Source organism: Alligator mississippiensis, chromosome 4, assembly GCF_030867095.1.
Source record: "Alligator mississippiensis isolate rAllMis1 chromosome 4, rAllMis1, whole genome shotgun sequence".
Classification (NCBI taxonomy): domain Eukaryota; kingdom Metazoa; phylum Chordata; order Crocodylia; family Alligatoridae; genus Alligator; species Alligator mississippiensis.
In genome coordinates this window covers 102,006,843-102,027,514 of record NC_081827.1, presented here as the reverse complement: position 1 = coordinate 102,027,514, position 20,672 = coordinate 102,006,843, and positions in this window count along the sequence as shown.

The window sequence follows — 20,672 nt, the reverse complement described above, 5'->3', positions numbered from 1 at the left end:
ATAGAAAATTTCCATCTCAAACTAAAATGCAATGTTTTAAAAGTTGGGTTAATTTACTTCCTGTAGCAACTTGCCATTGGTCAGGGTAGATTCTACATCATTAGGGATGGTAGTTGGATATTTTCTCTAGTTCAAACAGGAATTAATCTGATGACCTGTGTTGTACAGGAGATCAGACTAGATGATTGCAATGGTTCCTTCTGGTTTTGTAAACTCCCATTGCCAATAACTAGATATTACCCCTTCTTTACAAAAAAGGAACAAATACTCATGTTGTTATTTTTGTAGTTGTCTTCCAAGTGAAACCAGCAATGAGCTGTGATCCCCATGTTCCAGTCAACAACAGGGAGAGGGAATAAAGTATATATCTTTATTATTATGGTCATAACTCAAATCTAGGTAAGCAAATCCTCCATTAGTTTCATAACTATATATGCAAAGGAAAATAATCAAATTGTAGTACAGCAGCCTTGGATTAGACTTCACAAAGAAAACCAAATACAAACCTGACCAAAGGGGTAGAATTCTGGAGGAGGTGGGGAGAATTGGAGGCTGTGACAGACAGATCCAGATCTGTACAGAGAACTAGCAATGCAACAGCAAGGTATGTTGTCATTCTTGAGTATGGTTTGGTGGCTGAGCTATGTGGGAGACCAGGATGAACCAGTAGCGGGGGGTTGAAGGTGCATTGACAGAGCTGACTACGGGAATCTTGCCCAGTGCCTGTCTGCACTGTGTCTTGGTGTAGGCACTGCTATTAAACTTTCTCTTTATAAGCATTAAATTGACACTCTCGCACACAATCTATAAAAAAGAGACTGCTTAAAGAAACCCCTTATTAGTATCAGAAGAAAATAGATATGCTTTGTAAGGCTAGAGTTTAAAGAAGGGAAAGGAGCGGGAGGAAAGGAACAACATTATAAGAAGAGAAAGTTGTAATGACTAGAAGTTTGTGCTTTTATTAATTCAAAGTGGTTTGTGTGTTTTTAGCCACTAAACATCTGTATTAAAATCTTCATCTAGATGGTAATATTTCCTTTCCATTGCTCCCACACATCTGTTTGTCCCTCACCCCACTAAATCAAGTTTTCTTAAGCGACAAATATCATTGGAACAAAAGCTTTCAAAGATGATGTTTATGAAGAACTGAGATTTACTCTTTCTCAGTAACAAAGATGAAAAAGCCCTCCAATTTTACTGCTAATATGTCTACTAAGCCTAATGTCTCCTGGCCGCAACTCCCCTCCACCCCCTTTTAGAGCATTTGAAATTGTAAGTCCTGAAAAGACTTAAGGGACATATTTAGTGCATCTACACAAGCCAATTTAAGGTACATTAGCCATTTTTAAGGTGCATTAAGGGTACAGGTCTACACGTGTGTGTCCTTAATGAACCTTAAAAATGATGATTTTAGTCTATTCACACCTAAATTTGCTATCTGCAAAAACAGGTATCAAATGTAGGCGCAAATAGCTAAAGTGCCGTAATACACATGTAGACGCATTAAGGTGCATTAACATTGTGTATGTCAACTGACTTAGGACTCACTTTAGTCCCAAGTTGATCCACACACACCGCGTTAATGCACCTTAGCGCGTGCATGTGTAGACACACACTTGAATCACTTTAATGCACATTAGTCAAATGCACATTAAGTTTAGGTGCACATAAAAGCACATGTAGACACTCCCGTTGTTACAAAGAAATTGATTCTGGGAGGGTCAGAAATGCACAGAATTAGCATGTGAACATCTGAACCCAGGCCTCTGTAGGTGAGATCTTAGGGCACAAAGGGGGCAAAAAGAAGGTACCGGGTAATGTGGGGCCTCTGCAAGACACGCTAGGAACACTGGTCATCATACCAGATGACAAAGCTAACCTATTTAACAATTTCTTTGCCTTCATTTTCCTGAGCAGGGACCAGATAAGCCCACCCACCATGACCCCCTCAGGCCCCAGGGGAGGTGCATCCATGCCTAGGGTCAGTGAGGATCTAGTCAGGGAACTTCTGGAGGGACTGGACATATTTAAATCAGCTGGTCCTGATGATCTCCACCCCAGAGTGCTGAGGGAATTAGCAGAGGTCATTGCGGGGCCCCTGGTACGGCTTTATGAGCACTCGTGGTGCTCTGGTGTGGTGCCAGATGACTGGAAAAGGGCCAATGTGGTTCCCATTTTCAAAAAAGGGAGGAGGGAGGACCCAGGAAACTATAGGCTAGTCAGTCTTACCTTGATCCTGGGTAAGCTTTTTGAGAGAATTATCCTGGCACATGTCCACGAGGGGCCAGCAGGGGAGGTTATGCTTAGGGGCAACCAACATGGGTTCATTAGAGGCAGGTCCTGTCAGACCAACCTGGTGGCCTTCTATGACTATGTCACTAAATCCTTAGACTAAGGGGTAGCAGTGGACGTAGTCTTTCTGGACTTTAGGAAGGCCTTCGACACTGTCTCTCACCCCATTCTCATTAAAAAACTAGGGGACTCTGGCATCGACACCTACACAGTCAAATGGGTCACTAACTGGCTGGAGGGCTGCACCCAGAGAGTGGTGGTGGATGAGTCATTTCCGACCTGGAGGGATGTAGGCAGTGGGGTCCCCCAGGGCTCAGTCCTCAGGCCTACACTGTTCAACATCTTCATCAGTGACTTGGACAAGGGGGTAAAAGTACCCTGTTCAAATTTGCTAACAACACTAAGATGTGAGGGGATGTGGGCATGCTAGAAGGGAGGAATAGGCTGCAATCAGACCTAGACAGGTTACAGGGGTGGGCGGATGAGAACAGGATGGGTTTCAACACTGGCAAGCGCAAGGTACTGCACGTGGGGAGGAAGGACCAGCAGCATACCTACAGGCTGGGGAACTCCTTTCTCATCACTGCAGAGGCAGAAAAGCATCTTGGAATCATTATTGATGCCAAAATTAACATGGGCCGGCAGTGTGGGGATGCGGTCAGGAAGGCCAACCACACCTTGTCATGCATCCACAGATGCATCTCAAGCAGGTCCAAGGAGGTGATCCTCCCCCTCTATGCGACACTGGTCAGGCCACAGTTGGAGTACTGCATCCAGTTCTGGGCACCGCACTTCAGGAGGGATGTGGACAACTTGGAGAGGGTCCAGAGGAGGGCCACTCACATGATCAGGGGCCAGCAGGGCAGGCCCTACAAGGAGAGGCTGAGGGACCTGAACCTGTTCAGCCTCCACAAGAGAAGGCTGAGGGGGGATCTAGTGGCCTGTTACAAACTAGTCAGAGGGGACCATCAGGCGTTGGGGGAGTCCCTGTTCCTCTGGGCACTACCAGGAGTGACTAGAAATAACAGTCACAAGCTGGCAGAGGGTAGATTTAGACTAGACATCAGGAGGCACTACTTCACAGTCAGGTGACTAAGATCTGGAAGCAACTTCCAAGTGAAGTGGTGCTGGCTCCTATCCTGGGGGTCTTTAAGAGGAGGTTAGAAGAGCACCTTGCTGGGGTCGTTTGACCCCAGTACTTTTTCCTGCCATGGCAGGGGGTCAGACTTGATGATCTGCTCAGGTCCCTTCCGACCCTACCAACTATGAAATAAAATGAGTATGCTCATCTCAGCCTAATGCTCCTTCAGCCACATCATTAGTATCTCATACAAATTGGCATGATTTAATGTGCTTCCTGAAGAGAGTCTCATGTTATAGTAATGGTGTGATGGCGGTCAGGAATGCAGACCTTGAAATAATAATAGCTTAGCAGCAGATGCTGCAAGGCCAGGGTGAGATGCCATGAAAGAGCTATATGTGGAACCCAGGACTGGAGTAGCTGGGTTTGCAGCCCCTTGGAATGAGGGGCACTTCACAACTGGGGGGATGGATGGGGTCAGGTCTCTTGGCTATGATAACAAGGAGTGTTGCAGGTCAGTGTTTGGTGCATTTGCAGAGGCTAAGGTAATTCTGGGCTTCTGCAGCTCAGGACTGAAGTGCAAAACTACATGCTTGCACAGCACTTGCCATACATTAACAATCCTTTGCTTCAGTTAGGAATGAATTATTACAGCTCTGGGTGCCCACTTTTTGGGGACAAGTTCCCCTTTTTGTGGAGGGAGGGCACAAGACTGGTAGCCATGGCCACTGTTGGCCCAGCCCCTCTTGCCACCACTGCCACCCAGATTGCAAACCCTGGCTGTTATGCTTCCAAATGAATGTGTGTTACATTGCATCCCCCTACCCTCCCTCTTTCCATTCTTCTTTGACAGTCCCTCATAGTGGAGGATGGTTGGCTTCCACGATTGCTTTTATCTTCAGGTTTGAAGTTGGCTGACAAGACCAATCAAGGATCAACAGACTGTTGCTCTTTCATGTGTTTCTGTGTAGGGTGAGTAGCTCTGGATTCTTGATTTGGTCTGCAACAGGCTGTCTTTGCCACTCTCACTTTTTCATCTCTTATTGTCGTCATCAGGTTTCAAGGCAGTGAGATCCTTGCAGCAGACTCTTCCTTCACTTGGGGCAGTTCTGGGCAATAGTTTCCCATGAGATGTTGTCAGTGTTGCAATTTTTCAAGTTGGCCTGGAAGATGTCCTTGAAGCACTTTCGCTGTCCTCCTTTTGAGTATATGCCTTGACTGAGCTGGGAGAATAAAACTTGCTTTGGGGGTCTGGGGTGGGACATTCAGATGATATGGCTAGCTCAGCAAACTTCATGTCACATGGTCATCACTTTGATGCTTGTAGAGTTTACTTGCAAGAGGATGCTAATGTTGGTGCATCTATCTTCCTACTGGATTCAGAGGATCTTATGCAGGCAGCATTGATGGTACTTCTCCAATGACTTGAGGTGTCTCCTGTATGTTGCCCACATCTCTGCTCCATACAGTAAGGTGGGGAGCACAACTGCTTGGGTTTCAGATCTGATGTTGTGATCTTCAAAACCTGTTTCCTCAGGCATCCAAAGTCTTCACTTGTACATTTGAGATGATGTTGGGTTTCTTTGTCGATGTCAGCCTTCAAGAGATGGCTACCCAGTATGGGAAATACTCAATATTCTCCAGAGTCTTGCTATAAATCTGAATGATCAGAACTGGGGACTGCTTACTAAGAGCTTGTTGATGGAGGACCTTAGTCTGCTGAATGTTAAGTGTCAGTCCCATTTTTTGTATGGGACTGACACTTAACATTCAGCAGACTAACACACACACTGTCACGCATGTCACGAGTTTTGCTTGTCTGCAGCTTGAGGTGCAGTCTCCCCCAAGCCCCTCCACTTATCTCCTTGAAACTTGGCAGGCTTTGTGGCCTCACCCGAGGCTACCACCCCTGCAGTTTTCAACCCCCTGTGTTGTAACACATAGATGTGACACGAGTTTTTCTTTCAAGAATTTGGGGTGCAGTTCCTCCCAAAACTCTGCACCAATCTTTATGAATGTTGGCAGGCTTCATGCGCTCAGCAGGGGCTACGATTGCTGCAAATTTAATCCAAATCAGACAAAAAACAACAAAGTTATAGCTATTTAATTGACTCTCCATTATACCCTATGGCCGGAACGCCGAAGTGGCTCTAAAACTTTTCCAAAACACTTCGGAAGCTCTGAACCACTTTGGAAAACCTAACAAAGCCAGTGCTTCGATTTGGATATGCTGCTTTGGATGCCAAAGTGTCTGAAGCTTCTCCGGGTCCAAAGCATGGTCTGAAGCCTTGCACAGCCCTAGTATTTTATCCATCTTCCTGTTTGGACCCCAGCCTACTGCTTTAGATCTAGGCATCTGCTATGGCTTGTGCATCCACAGCAAAGAAGTGCTTGTGTAAAAGAGATTGCTCCAGCAGCAGAGAGACTTGTTAGAGATGTTCTGCTCCAGGGGGTGTCATAGCAACCCCCTGTGCCAGTTCAAAGTGTACCATCTGCACTGTTTCAGGCAGGGGGACAGAACCACAGTCTCACCTGTCCTCTATCCACTTTAGCATTGCCAGAATAGTAGTGATTTCTACCCTTCTCCCTCTTCCTTTTAGAAAGTGCACAAACTCTGCACAGTTGCATCAAATAGGGAGCGTGGCTTCTTTCCAGTCCCTCCACACCCATATTTGAGTAACAGCCAGAATCCAGAACTTACAGTTCACCCAGAACATTCTTGTACTATTGGCTTCCAGGTCAGTTTTGCTGCCTGTGTCATTAATTTGCCTCTCCTTCATTGCTCTCCCATCCAAGGTGACAGGGGTCTCAGCTATCCCAATGCAAACATCAATCTGTATTCTAGGGATTTGCTTAGAATCGACCCAGAAATGAAATAACCGTTAGGGCACTATCGACCTGGCTTATGAATTCACACAATGCTGTGAATAAAGATATAGATTTTATTGTCAGACTGTACAAACTGAAGAGCCTCCCTGAGATATTGAAACTGATGTTGGTGCAATGTGAAGAGACTGTAGAAATAAGCAGGAAAGGAAACAGCAGGCGTGCGCATCAGAGATGTGAAGGGGAGACCCTGGTGATAAATCATGTCCTGAAATAAATGGGAGTTAGCAAAAGCCTACAGCTCTGCACTGATTTGTTTTCCAGGGGGTGGAAATCGATCTTCTGTATTCCTTAATGATTGCTGAGGACCTCTCTCTTTCCCCACCCCCGCTTCTCTTTATCCCACCCCCTCACTCTCATATCTCCACACCTCTGCTTTTAGTGATGAGTAGGTGCCGTTCAGGATTGATGGGATAGAGCTGTAGTTCTCAAACTTTTTAGATTCAGGACATTCTTCCATAACTTTTTTTTTTTTTTAATTTGAAGGCACCCTGGTTGAGAATCACTAGGCGCATCTATACATTCATTAATGCACATTAAGTAATGAGCATTAAATCTAGTACCTCCATTTTGAGCAACTGGATTAAGGCATATTAGCCTATTTTAATGTAAATTAGCTAAAGAGCACAGTTTTTTATGATGCTATTAAAATAGACTAATGTGCATTAAAGTGTAGATGGGCCCAGCGTTGTGCTGCCTCAGCTTACCTCAATGGTTCTCAATTGGTTGGTGCCACCAGGTAGAACTGCCCTGTATGCCTCACGCAGAGCCAGACTGAGAAGGGTTGTGAGAGAAATGCATGTTTCTGCCTTCATTAGGGTTATCTGATAAACCTAAAGCAGACAGGAGTGGCCAGTCTGCTACAGCCCTTCTTGGCTTGACCCTGCATGCTCCTCCTGGAAATCGAGACATGCTTTCTGATGCTACAAATAATGGTAGATTCTAGACTTTCCTGGATGTGATAGTAGACTGATTTCTTCGACAAATAGTCACAAACTAACAGGAGGAGATGCAATTTTAGGCTTAGTTTTTAGTAAGTGTTTGTTGCAGGTGCACCCCAGATGTTAGGGTCTTAGGCACAGAGTGCCACAACAGTCACAAACTGGGAGTCCACAAGCCAAGGGTGGAAGCTGAAGGACCAGGCAAGAACAAGATGCATGCTGGCAAAAGGTTCAGACTAGGAATCAAGAGCTGTGGGCAAGACAGAAGGGAATCAGTCTTGAAGCAAACCTTCAGAGCACTGCAAGGGTTACTGTTTATATGCAATGGTCACAGCAAACACGCTAATGGGGGCCAGCTGAAGGCACTCGGGCAGCTAGCAGCCAGTCCTATCCAGGCTTATAAGGGCCAACTAGGGTTTGTCTGGGCAGCAAGCAGACAGACTCCTGATAGTAATGAGGATATGATAAAAGAAGTGTTTATGAAAAATAATCTGCAGCTGAAGCATGGCCTTGAACTGATTCCATTTTAATGTAAATGGAAAACTAAATAAAAGTATGCCTCTAACTAATGTGCCTAATTTCTCAAGGACCTTGCAAAACTAAGGGAATTCATTAGTGAAGCCAACTGGACTGAAGATTCAAAGACTTGAATGTGGAGGAGGCATTTATATCCCAAGCAAGAGAAAACAAGAAACTTGTAAAGACGCATTCCAGACCTACTTGAATGAATAACCACTTTTAAAAGAATATTGCAAGTAGGCAGAGAGCCTACAAAGAATGGAGGGAAAGGGCTGATCAGAAAGAAACCTATATCTCAGCAGTCAGAAGTTAAATAGAAATAGTAGAGATAAGTGACATTTTCCAAAAGGCAACCTTAGTTAGACCTTGCAAATTAAATTAAAACAAAAAGGCACAGGTTCTTCAGTCATTTAAATAAAATAGCAGGGGAAGAAGCGAAGCCCTCTTTTCCTCTTTCATACAGAGAATAGCAATTGCTGGAGTCTAAGACTGACTTGTGATAACCTGTGAAGACTTGCAGTAGATGCCAACATTATTCCAAGGATATATTGAACAGTCATTTATTTTATGATCAGTAGTTTGCCACATTCATATAATAGTGTTTCTTTAGGACACCATGCATACATGAGATGTGCATAACTGCTATATGATACCCCATTATGATTAATAATCATGCACTGCTTCCATGGGAGAGAGCAACTGGGAAGCTTGCTTATAGGATCCCTCTTAAGAGTTCTACTTCTTTTTGCCACATCTACCCACTGCTTTTGCCCAATTTCTTCTGAGGTCCTACTGGTTGCCTTTAAAGTTTTGGCCACAATCTCTGCCTGTGCCCCCATCCCCCTCCCCAAAAAACAAAACAAAATAAAAACAAAACACAATAATGCTGGCATGACTTGAGACTAACTGAAGCTGGGAATTCAAGATTTTAATGAATGCAGGATAAACTAGAATACAGTGAGGATGAGGTTAAGATTAAAAATAACCTAGGTATGGCCCCCAAACTAGATGAATACTTTGCTACAGTTTTCAATTAGGACAGTGATGGTTAAACATGGGGACAATTATGAGAGTGAGTATATGGAAATGAAGACTGCACCTCTGTCTAGGTAAACTCAGCACGCAGTGTGCTCAAATCCATAGGACCAAGTAATTTCCATCCCAGAATTCTGGAAGCTGTCTCGTGAAATTGCAGGCCTGGGATCAAGGATTAGGAAGTAAAGAAGGTTGATACCATAGGATTGGAAAAGAGGAAGATATAGTACCTATATTTAAGAACATAAGAAGAAATGTGATTTGTACAACTACAGACCCGTTAGTTTTGTCTTGGTAGCATGCATGGTTTTGAAACCAGCACAGAAGGAAAGTACATAGATATAGAGGTAATGGGAAAATGCAGAAAATTCAGAATGGGTTTATTGAAGGTAGTTCATACCAGAATGACCTGATATCTTTTTTTGATACACCAAAACTCGGCCTGTGCCAGATGATCTTATGGGTTAGCATGTTTTGAGGCACACCAGTTTCTGTAGTTAATGGTGATGCAGTGTTACCTCTTTCCCCCCACAAACAGAGGTTCTGGGAATCAAGTAATATTAAAGAAGCCTGCTTCAGTAAAACCAAATAAGCAAACATATGTCAATTTTAATAGCAATAAGAGCAATGATTTTCTAGACAAAGGAAGTGCAATAGTTTTTAATCTATGTGATCTTCATTAAAGCCCTCAATACAGTGCTGCCTGAGAAGTTATGGGTCAAAATGGAGAAGAAAAGTATTAATAGAAGGAAAATACAAGTAAAACCACCAGTTTAATTGAAGACCTAGATATCCCTATTTACCTTTCACTTACCATAGGGTAAGAGCAAGAATATAGACATAGATGGTCACTGTGGAGTAGGTGACACGTGTCAGCTCTCAAGTGTTCCCTTTAATTTGCTTGTTCATCTGTCTGTAGTCTAAAAGAACTTGACTTGTAGCCTAGCAAAATGAATACTGAGAGGGGATACAATTGCTGTGTAGAAATATAGTAAGGAGGTAATCACCAGAGATTGAGGAGAAATAAGTGAGCTAAAGCTGTGGTGTCAAACTCCTGGATCTGGACTGTGGAGGCTCCTCACAGGCTGGATGGGCACAGCATGGTGGCAGCCACCATAGCAGCACTGGGGCAAGTGGCTGTGGGCCAGGCAGCTGCTTGCTGTGGCAGCAGCATGCAAGAGGTAGCAGGCCAGGTGGCTGCAATGAGATCAAGGCTTATATTGCACAGCCCTTGCTCCCTCATCCTGCTATTGAGGACCATGTCCACAAGGGCCCCTGGTCATGCTCCAAACTCCATGGCCCACTAGTAGTCTGGAAGGCCAGATGGAGTGGCTTCACTGCCTAGATCCAACATATGGGCCATACGTTTGACACCCCTGATCTAAAGTATGATGATGGCATAAGAACAAATGGATATAAAGTGGTCGCGAATGAATTTAGGCTGGAAATTAGAAAACAAATTGCAAGCAATCGAAGAAATGAAATTCAGAGAAACCTACCAGTAAGAGGAGTGGGGCCAAAATGCCTAATGGGTATTAAGATAAAACTGGATACATCTGAGGATCATTATATGTTGTAGTTGGCTGGGATAGCTGCAGTAGGACTCAGTGACCTTGGATATCTGTTCCTGGTCTTTGCACAATTGAAAGAGCTTTTGTTGCCCCATGTGAGACATTCAGCCACAAAACCATATGCATACCCTCTGTTTCAGCAGAATTTCCAAGACTTACCCTCCCACAGGATTAAAGAATATGTGCTGTTTTTTCTGATATGAACAATCAATGCTGACCTCAAGAACTAAAACAAACAGACACAAAGATCAAACCAGATAATCTTAGAACTGATCACTTAGTAAACAAAGGCTGAGCAGTTTAATATTTTCACATGAAAGGGCGCAGTGTATATTTACTGTGATTTGTAAAAGGACACACAATACATTATTTGTGAATATTCGACTGTCTTGTGTAAATGAAAATATTTGTGAAACTCAAGGTCTCCTGATTTCAACCTGGATGAAAAACATGCACAGAAAGTGTTTGCATTTTCCCATTTGATATTCTTCTATTTTAAAATGGGTTTAATCATTCAATCAGGGGTCAGAAACAATGCCATGTGACTTAGCTGACCAGTCACACAATACACGGTATAAATAGTTGAAGCTGGTAGCATGCTAAACAACTTGAAGTCTAAGAATGACTAGTTCAAAGTATTTGGGAAAACACTCATTCTTATGTGTCTAGTTCCCCCACAGAAAAGTGGATATGGGTCCTTGAATGATTACATGACCCAAAGGGGGCTACACTTATAACAAATATTGGGATTTATCTTCCCCTCACTTATACAAAGCTTCACTCCAGAGTAACACAATTGTCTTCAGTGGAGTAATCCTGTTTTACACAAGAGAATCACGTCAATTATTTCTAACAAATGCAGCAGTCCCAATAGGTCTAATATTTATAGTCCCGCCTGCTTCTACATAGAAACCACAGACATTTTGATAAATGGATTAAAATGTAGCCTAGTTTCACTACAGCTTCTGTAAATTCCTCTGGTGACATTCTGTTCATCAATCTTTTATCCCAGCTTTGGGGGAATCACAACCAGATACCTATTTTCTATAGCAGTTACCCTAGGTACCCTAAGATTTTTCCCCTCTTTCTCTAAACTGAAAAGAACACCTTCTGCACAACGCTGGTTTGCATTAGGATTCAGATTTCTAGTCTTAGGCTTGCCTGTTATTTAGTTTGTCAGCATGTTTTTGTGTCCTGCCACAACTATTTCATAGATTTCATAGACATTAGGGCTGGAAGGGACCTCAGAAGATTATTGAGTCCAGCCCCCTGCCCCAGGGGCAGGAAGTCAGCTGGGGTTAAAGGATCCCAGCAAGATAAACATCCAAATGTGTCTTAAAGGAGTGCAGACTAGGTGCTTGCACCACCTCTGGAGGGAGTCTATTCCAGGCCTTGGGGACAGTAAAGAAGTTCTTCCTTATGTCCAGCCTGAAACGGTCTTGGAGGAGTTTGTGACTGTATGACCTTGTCATCCCTTGGGGCGCTCTGGTGAAGGAGGCGTTCCCCCAGGTCCTTATGTATACCCCTTATATACTTATAGGCAGCTACCAGGTCCCCCCTGAGCCTGTGCTTTTTCAGGCTGAAGAGTCCCATGGCTCTCAGCCTCTCATCATAAGGCCTGTTCTCCTGCCCTCTGATCATGCACGTGGCTCTCCTCTGCACTCTCTCAAGCTTCTCCACATCCTTTTTAAATTGTGGAGCCCAGAACTGGACACAGTACTCCAGCTGCGGCCTCACCAAGGCCAAGTACTGCGGGAGGATGACATTCTGGGATTTGCTTGAGAAGCATCTATGGATGCAAGCCAGAGTTTTGCTCGCTTTATCAGCTGTGACATCGCATTGGTGGCTAATATTCATCTTGTGGTCAATCATGACCCCCAAGTCCCTTTCAGCTGTGGTGCTAGCAAGGGTAGCACTGCCAAGCCTATAAGTGTGCTGCAGGGGGGGGGTTTCCCAAGGTGGAGTACCTTGCCTTTTTCGGTGTTGAACGCAATCAGGTTTACATCCACCCATTTTCTGAGCCTGCCTAGGTCAGCCTGGATCACCATCCTATCCTCAGGTGTGGACGCTCTACCCCAAAATTTGGTGTCATTGGTGAATTTGGCCAGTCCGCTTCTGATACCAATGTCTACATCATTAATAAAGATGTTGAAAAGAATAGGCCCAAGGACAGAGCCTTGGGGAACCGCACTGTTCATGGCGCACCATGCTGATTTACTTCCATCTATTACCACTCTCTAGGTCCAACCTCAGAGCCAATTCCCCAGCCATCAGACTGTGATGTAGCCGAGGCCACAGTTGGCCAATTTTTCCATGAGAAGATCATGGGACACCAGATCGAAGGTTTTTTATAATCAAGATATCTGATGTCAATCTCTTCTCCCTTGTCCAGGTGATGTGCCACCTGGTCGTAGGAGATGAGATTGGTCAGGCAAGACCTACCCGCAACAAACTCATGTTGGCTATCCCTCAGGTTGTTGCCATCAGCCAGGTTGTCAAGAATGGTCTCTCTGACAATTTTTTCCAAGATCTTCTCTGGGATAGAGGTCAGACTGATAGGCCTGTAGTTCCCTGGATCTACTTTCCTCCCTTTCTTGAAGATAGGCACCACATTGGCCTTCTTCTAATCTTCAGGCACTTCACCTGAGCACCACAAGTTCTCGAAGGTCCATGCCAGTGGCTGAGCTATAATGCCTGCCAGCTCCTTAATACCCTGGGGTATAAATTGTCAGGGCCAGCTGACTTGGAGGTGTCCAGCCTCTCAAGGTGTTCCAAAAGCAGGCACATTATATGGCCTGATCAATAGCACTGGAACCATCTTGTACGGTTAGTCCAGGAGCTAACAAGGACTCTGTGGTCTGTATTTCACTGGTTCCATGTGCCTGAGTTGTCAGAGTACCCACAAGCCCATATGCTTTCTTTTGACTTGTTGCTTCTTATTCAAAGACTATTCAAACATTTCCCGGTTAACTAATCCTCCGTTTCACCTGTGGGGAGGCATTGAAAAATACCCGTGTGCATTTTGATGTTCTTTTTGAACATCATGTCTTGGGTCATGTGTACACATTTGCAGTGGTGCAGCCATTGGTGACTTTTTTTAAGTGCCTGCATTGTGAATAGGAAGTTTTTTGACAGTTTCAGGCAGTGGTGGCCATAAAATGGAGGTATGTAGTCCTCAACCATTTTGCTTGTGGCCACTCTCCTAAAGTCTAGTAGAGCAATTCGAGCAACCACGTGCAGGTTTTCCATGTCTGTTGTTTTCGGGTATCCTGTGATGCAGTGATCATTGTCACGCAGCACAAGGTCCACCCTCTTAGCACAAGCTGGTCTTTTCCACCCCAGAAAAGCATATTTGCTTGTCAGATGCCAAGGTGTGAGTGCAGTGACTCTAAATTTTGCTGAGCTGGATTCCCATCTTTAGCTTGTAAACTTTTAAAGTATGTTCTGGCTGCTAACTTTGTTCTTTGTTTTGTCTATTCCACGTGTGCCTTAAAGCAGAGTATAGGGGTTAGCATCACAACATTGTCAGGCCTCCAGTTAAGGGCAACTAGTGCCCCATTTCAGATGATTCCAAGTTTTCTGTTAGCCTTGTAGTTCCCGAGATGGGAAAGACTTGCTAGCAGTTTAGCTGGGTTGGCATGTAACTGGTATTTAGTGTAACAGACCAAGAGCCAGGCAGCCATTAATGTTTGTGTAATTTCAGCCTGGGCAAAGTCCTTGGTTTGGGCAAGGTATGCTATCTGTCATAGCACCTGGGAACTCTAGTCGTTCAATGGCACTACATTGGGCTAGGTACTATGGGTGCCTATACAGGAGCATGGAGATTGTTCCAATGCATTGGAAATCCAGAGCATCAGAGGAAACTTGATTAATAAAGATTAATTAATTGAAAATGGTGGCAGGGGCGCATGAAATAAAGCTCATCCAACAAGCTTTAGTTAAAGTGCTCATGCCACCATTTTTGGTGTGCAGACGCTGATACACGAGACACAGCAGTGCTTTAAATTAGAGTGGCTCTCAGAGCCAATCTAATTAAAGCGCTGCTCCCCACCCATCCCTGGAGCATGTGTAAAAGTGGCCTATATTAATACCATGGGATACCAGCCTAAATATTACTAGGAAACAGCAGGAGATACATTTTAGAGAAAGAGTATCAACTGTAAACCCACCCAATCCTTCTTGGAAAAGGGCAGGGACCATCTAGACTCTAGAGAGGAATTTTAGGGGGGGGCACACACTTATCCTCACACATTCACAGGACAACACAGGATTTCCAAAAATATCTTAATGAGTTGGAAGCATAAATCTCAGGGACTTTCTGACTTGGTCTCCAACACATTCAAGTACTCTTGGAAGTTCTACCTGAATATTTAAAAATCTGCTGTGAGGAGTTTCTAGGAAACAGTGTCCCGCCCTAGATATCATAGCTCAGCCTAGGAGGGTGTGTTCTGATGAGGCACAAGAGCATACTTATAACTAAGCATCCTTAAGAGAACCTTAGTAGGAGAAGTTTCTCTCTACTGGCCTCTCCATTTTAAAGGATATTCCACCTCCTGCTGCTCATGAAGTTGAATTAAGCTGTCTTGGTACACATGCTTCTTTTTTTAATTTTATTTCCTGATTCTTAACTATTATTCCCAGCACAACAGATTTAAACTGGATATGTTAATTGGATCATGCAGCCAGCTAAACATAGCACTGGTTTAACTGCATGTTGCATTGTCAGAGTGCTGAAAGAAGGAGCCTGTCTGACAGTTTTCAGGAAAAGCTTCTCCAAGGCTTTCTATGAGGATTCAGAGCAGGATCACATAAAGTCGGCTGACTTGCCATTCTCCTCCCACTCCCCTCCCCCCGGGAAATGGAGATTATACAGAAGCCCCTGATCACTCAGCTGGTGCCAAGCAGAAGTCGTGACTGTAGTGTATGTAAAGAAGGTTGGAGTGTTGCTGCTGTAATAGTCCAGGGTTTTTTTATGATGTCTTCTAAAGGAAGAAGGACACTTTATGTCCAAAAGCTTGTCTGACATCTGGACCAACCATACAGTTAGCCCAATGAAAGATATTATGAAACAAAACTAAACACCCTCCTAAGTGCCCCCATCCCTATCCCCTCCACCCCCCCCGGTAAAAAAAAAGAAGAAAACAAAAAAAGAAAACAAAACCTTGCCTTTCTTAGCTGTAAGGATGCAGACAGAAGTGGTGACACTATTATGAGAGACCTGCCTTGTCCCTGACCTACAACCATTCTTTCCATCCTGTGAACAAGAACGTGCAAATGGAACATGACCTTGAGTTCAAGGGCAGTGTGTACTGTCCTGGGGAAACTCTAGAAGAGCCTCTAGAAGAGCTCACAAGGCTGGACTCAGAATACCTCAGAATGGCATCAGCACCATGGAAAAAACAAAAAGGTTTAAAAAAATAATAATAAAAAGGGGAGCCTTTATATTTGCCTTCTGGTAGCTGAACCTTTAGGCTAGGGACAGAAATTACCCATAAACTGTTATAAGGGACTGGAAATTGGTTCAAATCTGTAACACAACAAAAGTTCAGTGTGCACAAACCACTTTCAAAATGGCTGAAACCAGTTTAAGATAAATCTGGATGGATGTAGTATCAGACTTAACTGATTTAGGTTAAATCAGGTTATTGAACTTCTGTCTCAGATCCTCTCCAGATTCAAGTTAACTCACAGTGCCCCCCAGCATCCCAGGATGCTTTGCATCTCCTCCTCAATCCTCCCCCACCCCCCACCCCCCTCACAGAGTGGGTGGAGTAGACTTGGCCCAAGCTGTCTGCTCCAGCTGAGCAGGGAGGCATGCTCTTGTACCCCCTGGCTTCTGACCTGGGCCACTGCAGGCATGTGGCTGCTTTTCTGGAATCAAAAGTGAATGTCTGTTCACTTGCTTCTCAGTTCAATCTACTCAGCTTAGACTAACCTGAGAAGATTGAATCGATTCAGCCTCGGGCTTTCTGACTGTCTGTACTTAGCCTCAGGGTCCATTGGGCCAACATTTTCCAGCTTTTCTATGCAAAAATGAGCACTTCCTTTTGGGGGAGAGGAAGGTCGTAGAAGGAAATGCTAAGAATTTCACTGCCACAGAAGGTGAACCTTTAAGGAAATAGCTAAACATGAGTGTTCAAAGCATGGCAAAATGATTTAATATTATTGTTTGATTTAAAGCACTAGATAAGGGACAGAAAAAACTGTTGAAAACTAAGTCTTTCCTTTTGCAAGCTGGGATACTCAAGAGGCAACAAATACATGAGGGAAAGAAAAATGACCACAGTTGGTAAGTGAGCAGTGAATATGAAGACACAGGCCAGTCTAGTTCCATATCGTTTTTTGTTTGTTTGTTTGTTTGTTTGTTTTGTTTTGTTTGTTTGTTGGGTTTTTTTGCATTAGATGGCTCTCTCTCTTCTTTTTCTTAGACATCATTGCTATCATTTTGGTCAACTCCAGAACCTTTCATTACCTGTAGATTCCCGCCCCATCCCTTTTTTTGGTGGCTTTAAATATTCCATCACTAGCCAAGTATGAAACTATGGAAACAGAATACTAAACTGTAAAGGGCAGAAAATAAATTAGCTTGCAAAAATCCTGTGAACGATATAATCACTAACTCTTTTGTATAATATTTAAGCTGAGTATCTTTTCTTTGTGCTGGCTCATGCTTTTTTCCCCTCTTTTGTAAACTCTCAGTACTGTTCTCTGACACTAATACACACAGTACAAACCAATGCATGTACATACATGCACGCACAGTTTGTCAGACCACGTAAACCTCCCTAATTGTTCACCTCACACACACACAGTGTGTTTTAGCTCATACAAGTTGCTACATACAGTGCTGACAGTTACACAAATCTGTTTATAATAAATGTTCCAGAATACATATATACCCACCTACCTGTTGAACACAGGCAAACTGTATGTGACCACTATATTCTATTATTACAACCAGTTGTACAAGAAATGGGCAAAAAATGACTTTCCATCTTTTTCACAGCCACAAAACCTCCCACCTTCGATTTGCAATATGTGGTGGCATGATATTATTATGAGTAATTGTCTCACCATTGAGCAATTCATGCAGTTATTTGCAGTAATGAAATGCTTACCAATTACAGCACTAAGAATTGATTCACTAAGAGTTCACATACTGAAGGTACATTTTTTTCATAATTCTTTATTAGTTGCTCTCTTTTTAGAAGTCTATTTTCCAGCTGCAAGCTGGGACCCAGCTATTGAGACTCTCAGGACAAACGCGTCATCCTGCTTTCATGTGAGTCTTCTTTATTCACAGTCTCTTCCTTTTTGAGGCTAGTTGTCTTTATCCTGCACATTTATTTATTGTGAGCATGGTTGTCTTTTCTGCACCGTTGGTCCCCAACATTATTTTAATGATATCATAGTTTATTAATTATGTTTTACTTGAAAATAATTATCCTTTTGCAGAGTGTCCTAGATGCTTGCCTGTGGTATGATTACTTTAGTTTAAAAATGACAGAGCTGTTGGATATTTGTCCACTCAGCAAGACTCTCTATTGGTTGAAGGTTCCTAGCTTCCTAAGGGAGTAGAGATGACGTGAGGCAAAATGAAACAAGTTTCTTGCAGCAGTCCAGCCCCCCTGTAGCTTCACATAACAGACAATGGAGATGCTCACCTTGATTCTCATGGGAATATGACTGGAGCGTTAAACTGCAGGAATGGAGGCTCTGAGGGTTGATATGTTGACCAGTGGTGTTGAGGGAAGATTAGGAATGAGAGTTGAAGTGACAGACTGTTCTGCTGCAGCAGTTTGAGGGAGCCAGATGGGGGTTAGGGAATTGATACTGTAAGAGATTATTCCATCATAAATGCCTGGAAGGAGAGGGATATGGGAATTATCCTTAGAATAACAGATTGTTCTACTGTCACTGGTCGGGGAGACAGGCTTGAGACTGGGATGTGGAGGTATAAAGTCGGTCCGTTCCATTGCAAATGTTTCAGGAGGGGTGTAGCCACTTGCAATGTTAAATTAAAACATAAGCTAAGACCTCACTATGTAGGAAATCTGCTTGACACATGGAGATTTACCTTTCTCAGAATTAAAGGGTGGCCCTTTGTTCATTTGAGGACTCTCTGTAGCAGATGGCAAACCCCGGAGTGTCATATAAATTTACAGAGAAAAGCAGCTTCTAGAAATAAAAATGCAGAGGGGGAGAAAAACCTGTTAGCATTGTTGCCCTTCTGCTTTCTACTCTAAATAAGTATGAACTCCTGAGGGTAACCTCAATATTTTAGTGGGGGATCCTGAGTAGTTGACTTTAGGCTATAACAGTACTACACTGAATAGATCTACCCTGACTGAATTTAGCTCAGATGTAACATAATAGTCATCCCTGTATGATAGGTCTTGACCCAGGGGAAGAACTCAGTGATGCAGTGGGATTCCTCTTCAACTTCTGTGAACTTTGAGAGCCAGATCCTCAGCTGGTATAAGCTGGCATCATGCCCTTGAGCTCAGTAGATCTTTACGCTAGCTGAAGATCTGGCTTGTAATTCTTTGTCATCCTAATAATCTTTATTATGAGCTTTAATCCAGTTAAAATTGCTTTGCAGATAATGCATAGTTCTTTCACATACCCAGTGGGTGCATCTACATGTGCTATTTGCATGCAGCAATAAACTCTGGCACACACTATGCTGGAGTTTATTGCTCTCGGGAACTGCATTTACACATGCACCCAGGACCGCAGCACGTTGAGCTGAGTCAGAGCAACGGCTGGATGGAGGCTTGGGGAGTCAGCCTGCCAGTCTGGGTCTGCTCTGAACTGGCTCAATGTACTTCAGTGCTCTGGTGCAGGACTAGCTGGCAGGCAGTCCCTGCACTGCAGCACCCACATGCCCCAGCCACATATGTCAGTATCCACATGAGGTGCTGTAGAGTAAAAAACTCCACAGCAGGATAGTACTTGTAGTACTACAGCCTAATAAAGCTGCTCATGTAGACATGAGATGTTTACTGTAGAGCTAATTAATCTACTTGGCAGTAAATTTCTCATGTACACATACCCAGTTGTACCTTCTTGTATCTACACCTTGGTTTTTGGAGATCGCAGATTTTAAGAGCTGAATCATCATAAAGCTGTAGAAATACATGTCTGTCTATCTGCTGCTTCCTAGCTCCATGTAAACTGAGGTTTTTAACTAGGTTCAGTTGCCTGCGATGGCCACTGTAGCCCAAAAAAATTATTCTGATGAAGGGAAGCTTGAGTAAGAGTTGAAGGGTGCTGGTATAGTTTCTAACAATCAGTCAGGGGGGTACAGTCTGAACCTACCACACCTCCAGGTATGGTCCTGTTCTCTTCAGAACATAATGCTGCTTGCCCTAGTGTCAAGTGTAGATGTAGGGGATGGAAAGCAGTTTGGTATGGGGGTTTCTGTGTCATTCCAATTTGAAAAGGAATGAGACCAGTTCCTTCTGCTTTGTCTTCTGGTTTTTGAATGTATGGATTTGGCAGTTCTTTCACTGGCCTATAGAATACCCTACCTACCTGTGCTGCTTCCCTGGTCTTAAAAGGCCTTAGGCATTACACAACTGCAGTAAAACCCAGACCATTTTGCCTTCCTATCTGTCTTGCTGCCTCGTGCATAATGAGGAAACAGCACTGTGAGTAGGACTGGCCTGTATTTTAGATATCAAGAAAGAACTGAAGTTAAATCTCTATTCGGGAGTTCAGTATCACATTCTGTGCTGCACAGCCCAGCATAGCATGAACCATCTTGACAAGCCAGTTTGGGTACCAGAAGCAGTCTAGCAGCAGCAGCATGGAATTCCATGTGGGCCAATTTACCCTGCTGAGAATTAACTTTAATGTCTCCTCTGACAGTCTATAATGAAAAGTGGCTGCCTATTTCTGCAGACAGCAAAATCCTTAGGGATTTAAAGTTACAGTGCACTGAAAACTGAGGTATAGCTATTACTTAGATAAATATACTGCCATGCTGCATTTCTTTTGCTATCCCAAATGCTACCTGACCTCCTTCAAAGAAAGCAATTACACAGCATTTTAAACCAAATGTCCCTGCCATATGAATGAATTCATTCCCCTCATTCGACAATGAAAAAAATGGCATTTCCCTGGGGCCTTGTTAAGGCCTTTTTATAAATGTACACTATATCTGCAGTTCAGCCCAGCTATAGTCAGAGCAGCACCATTTTCTTATAACTGTACCGCATAAACCTGTACATTAACTTTGCAAATCCCTGTGATATAGTGTACAGTCAAATGCAGGCCAATTTAGCACACTATATTCATAGCAAAACAATACCACACTTCTCCCTCGTCTGAAATCCTCCACAG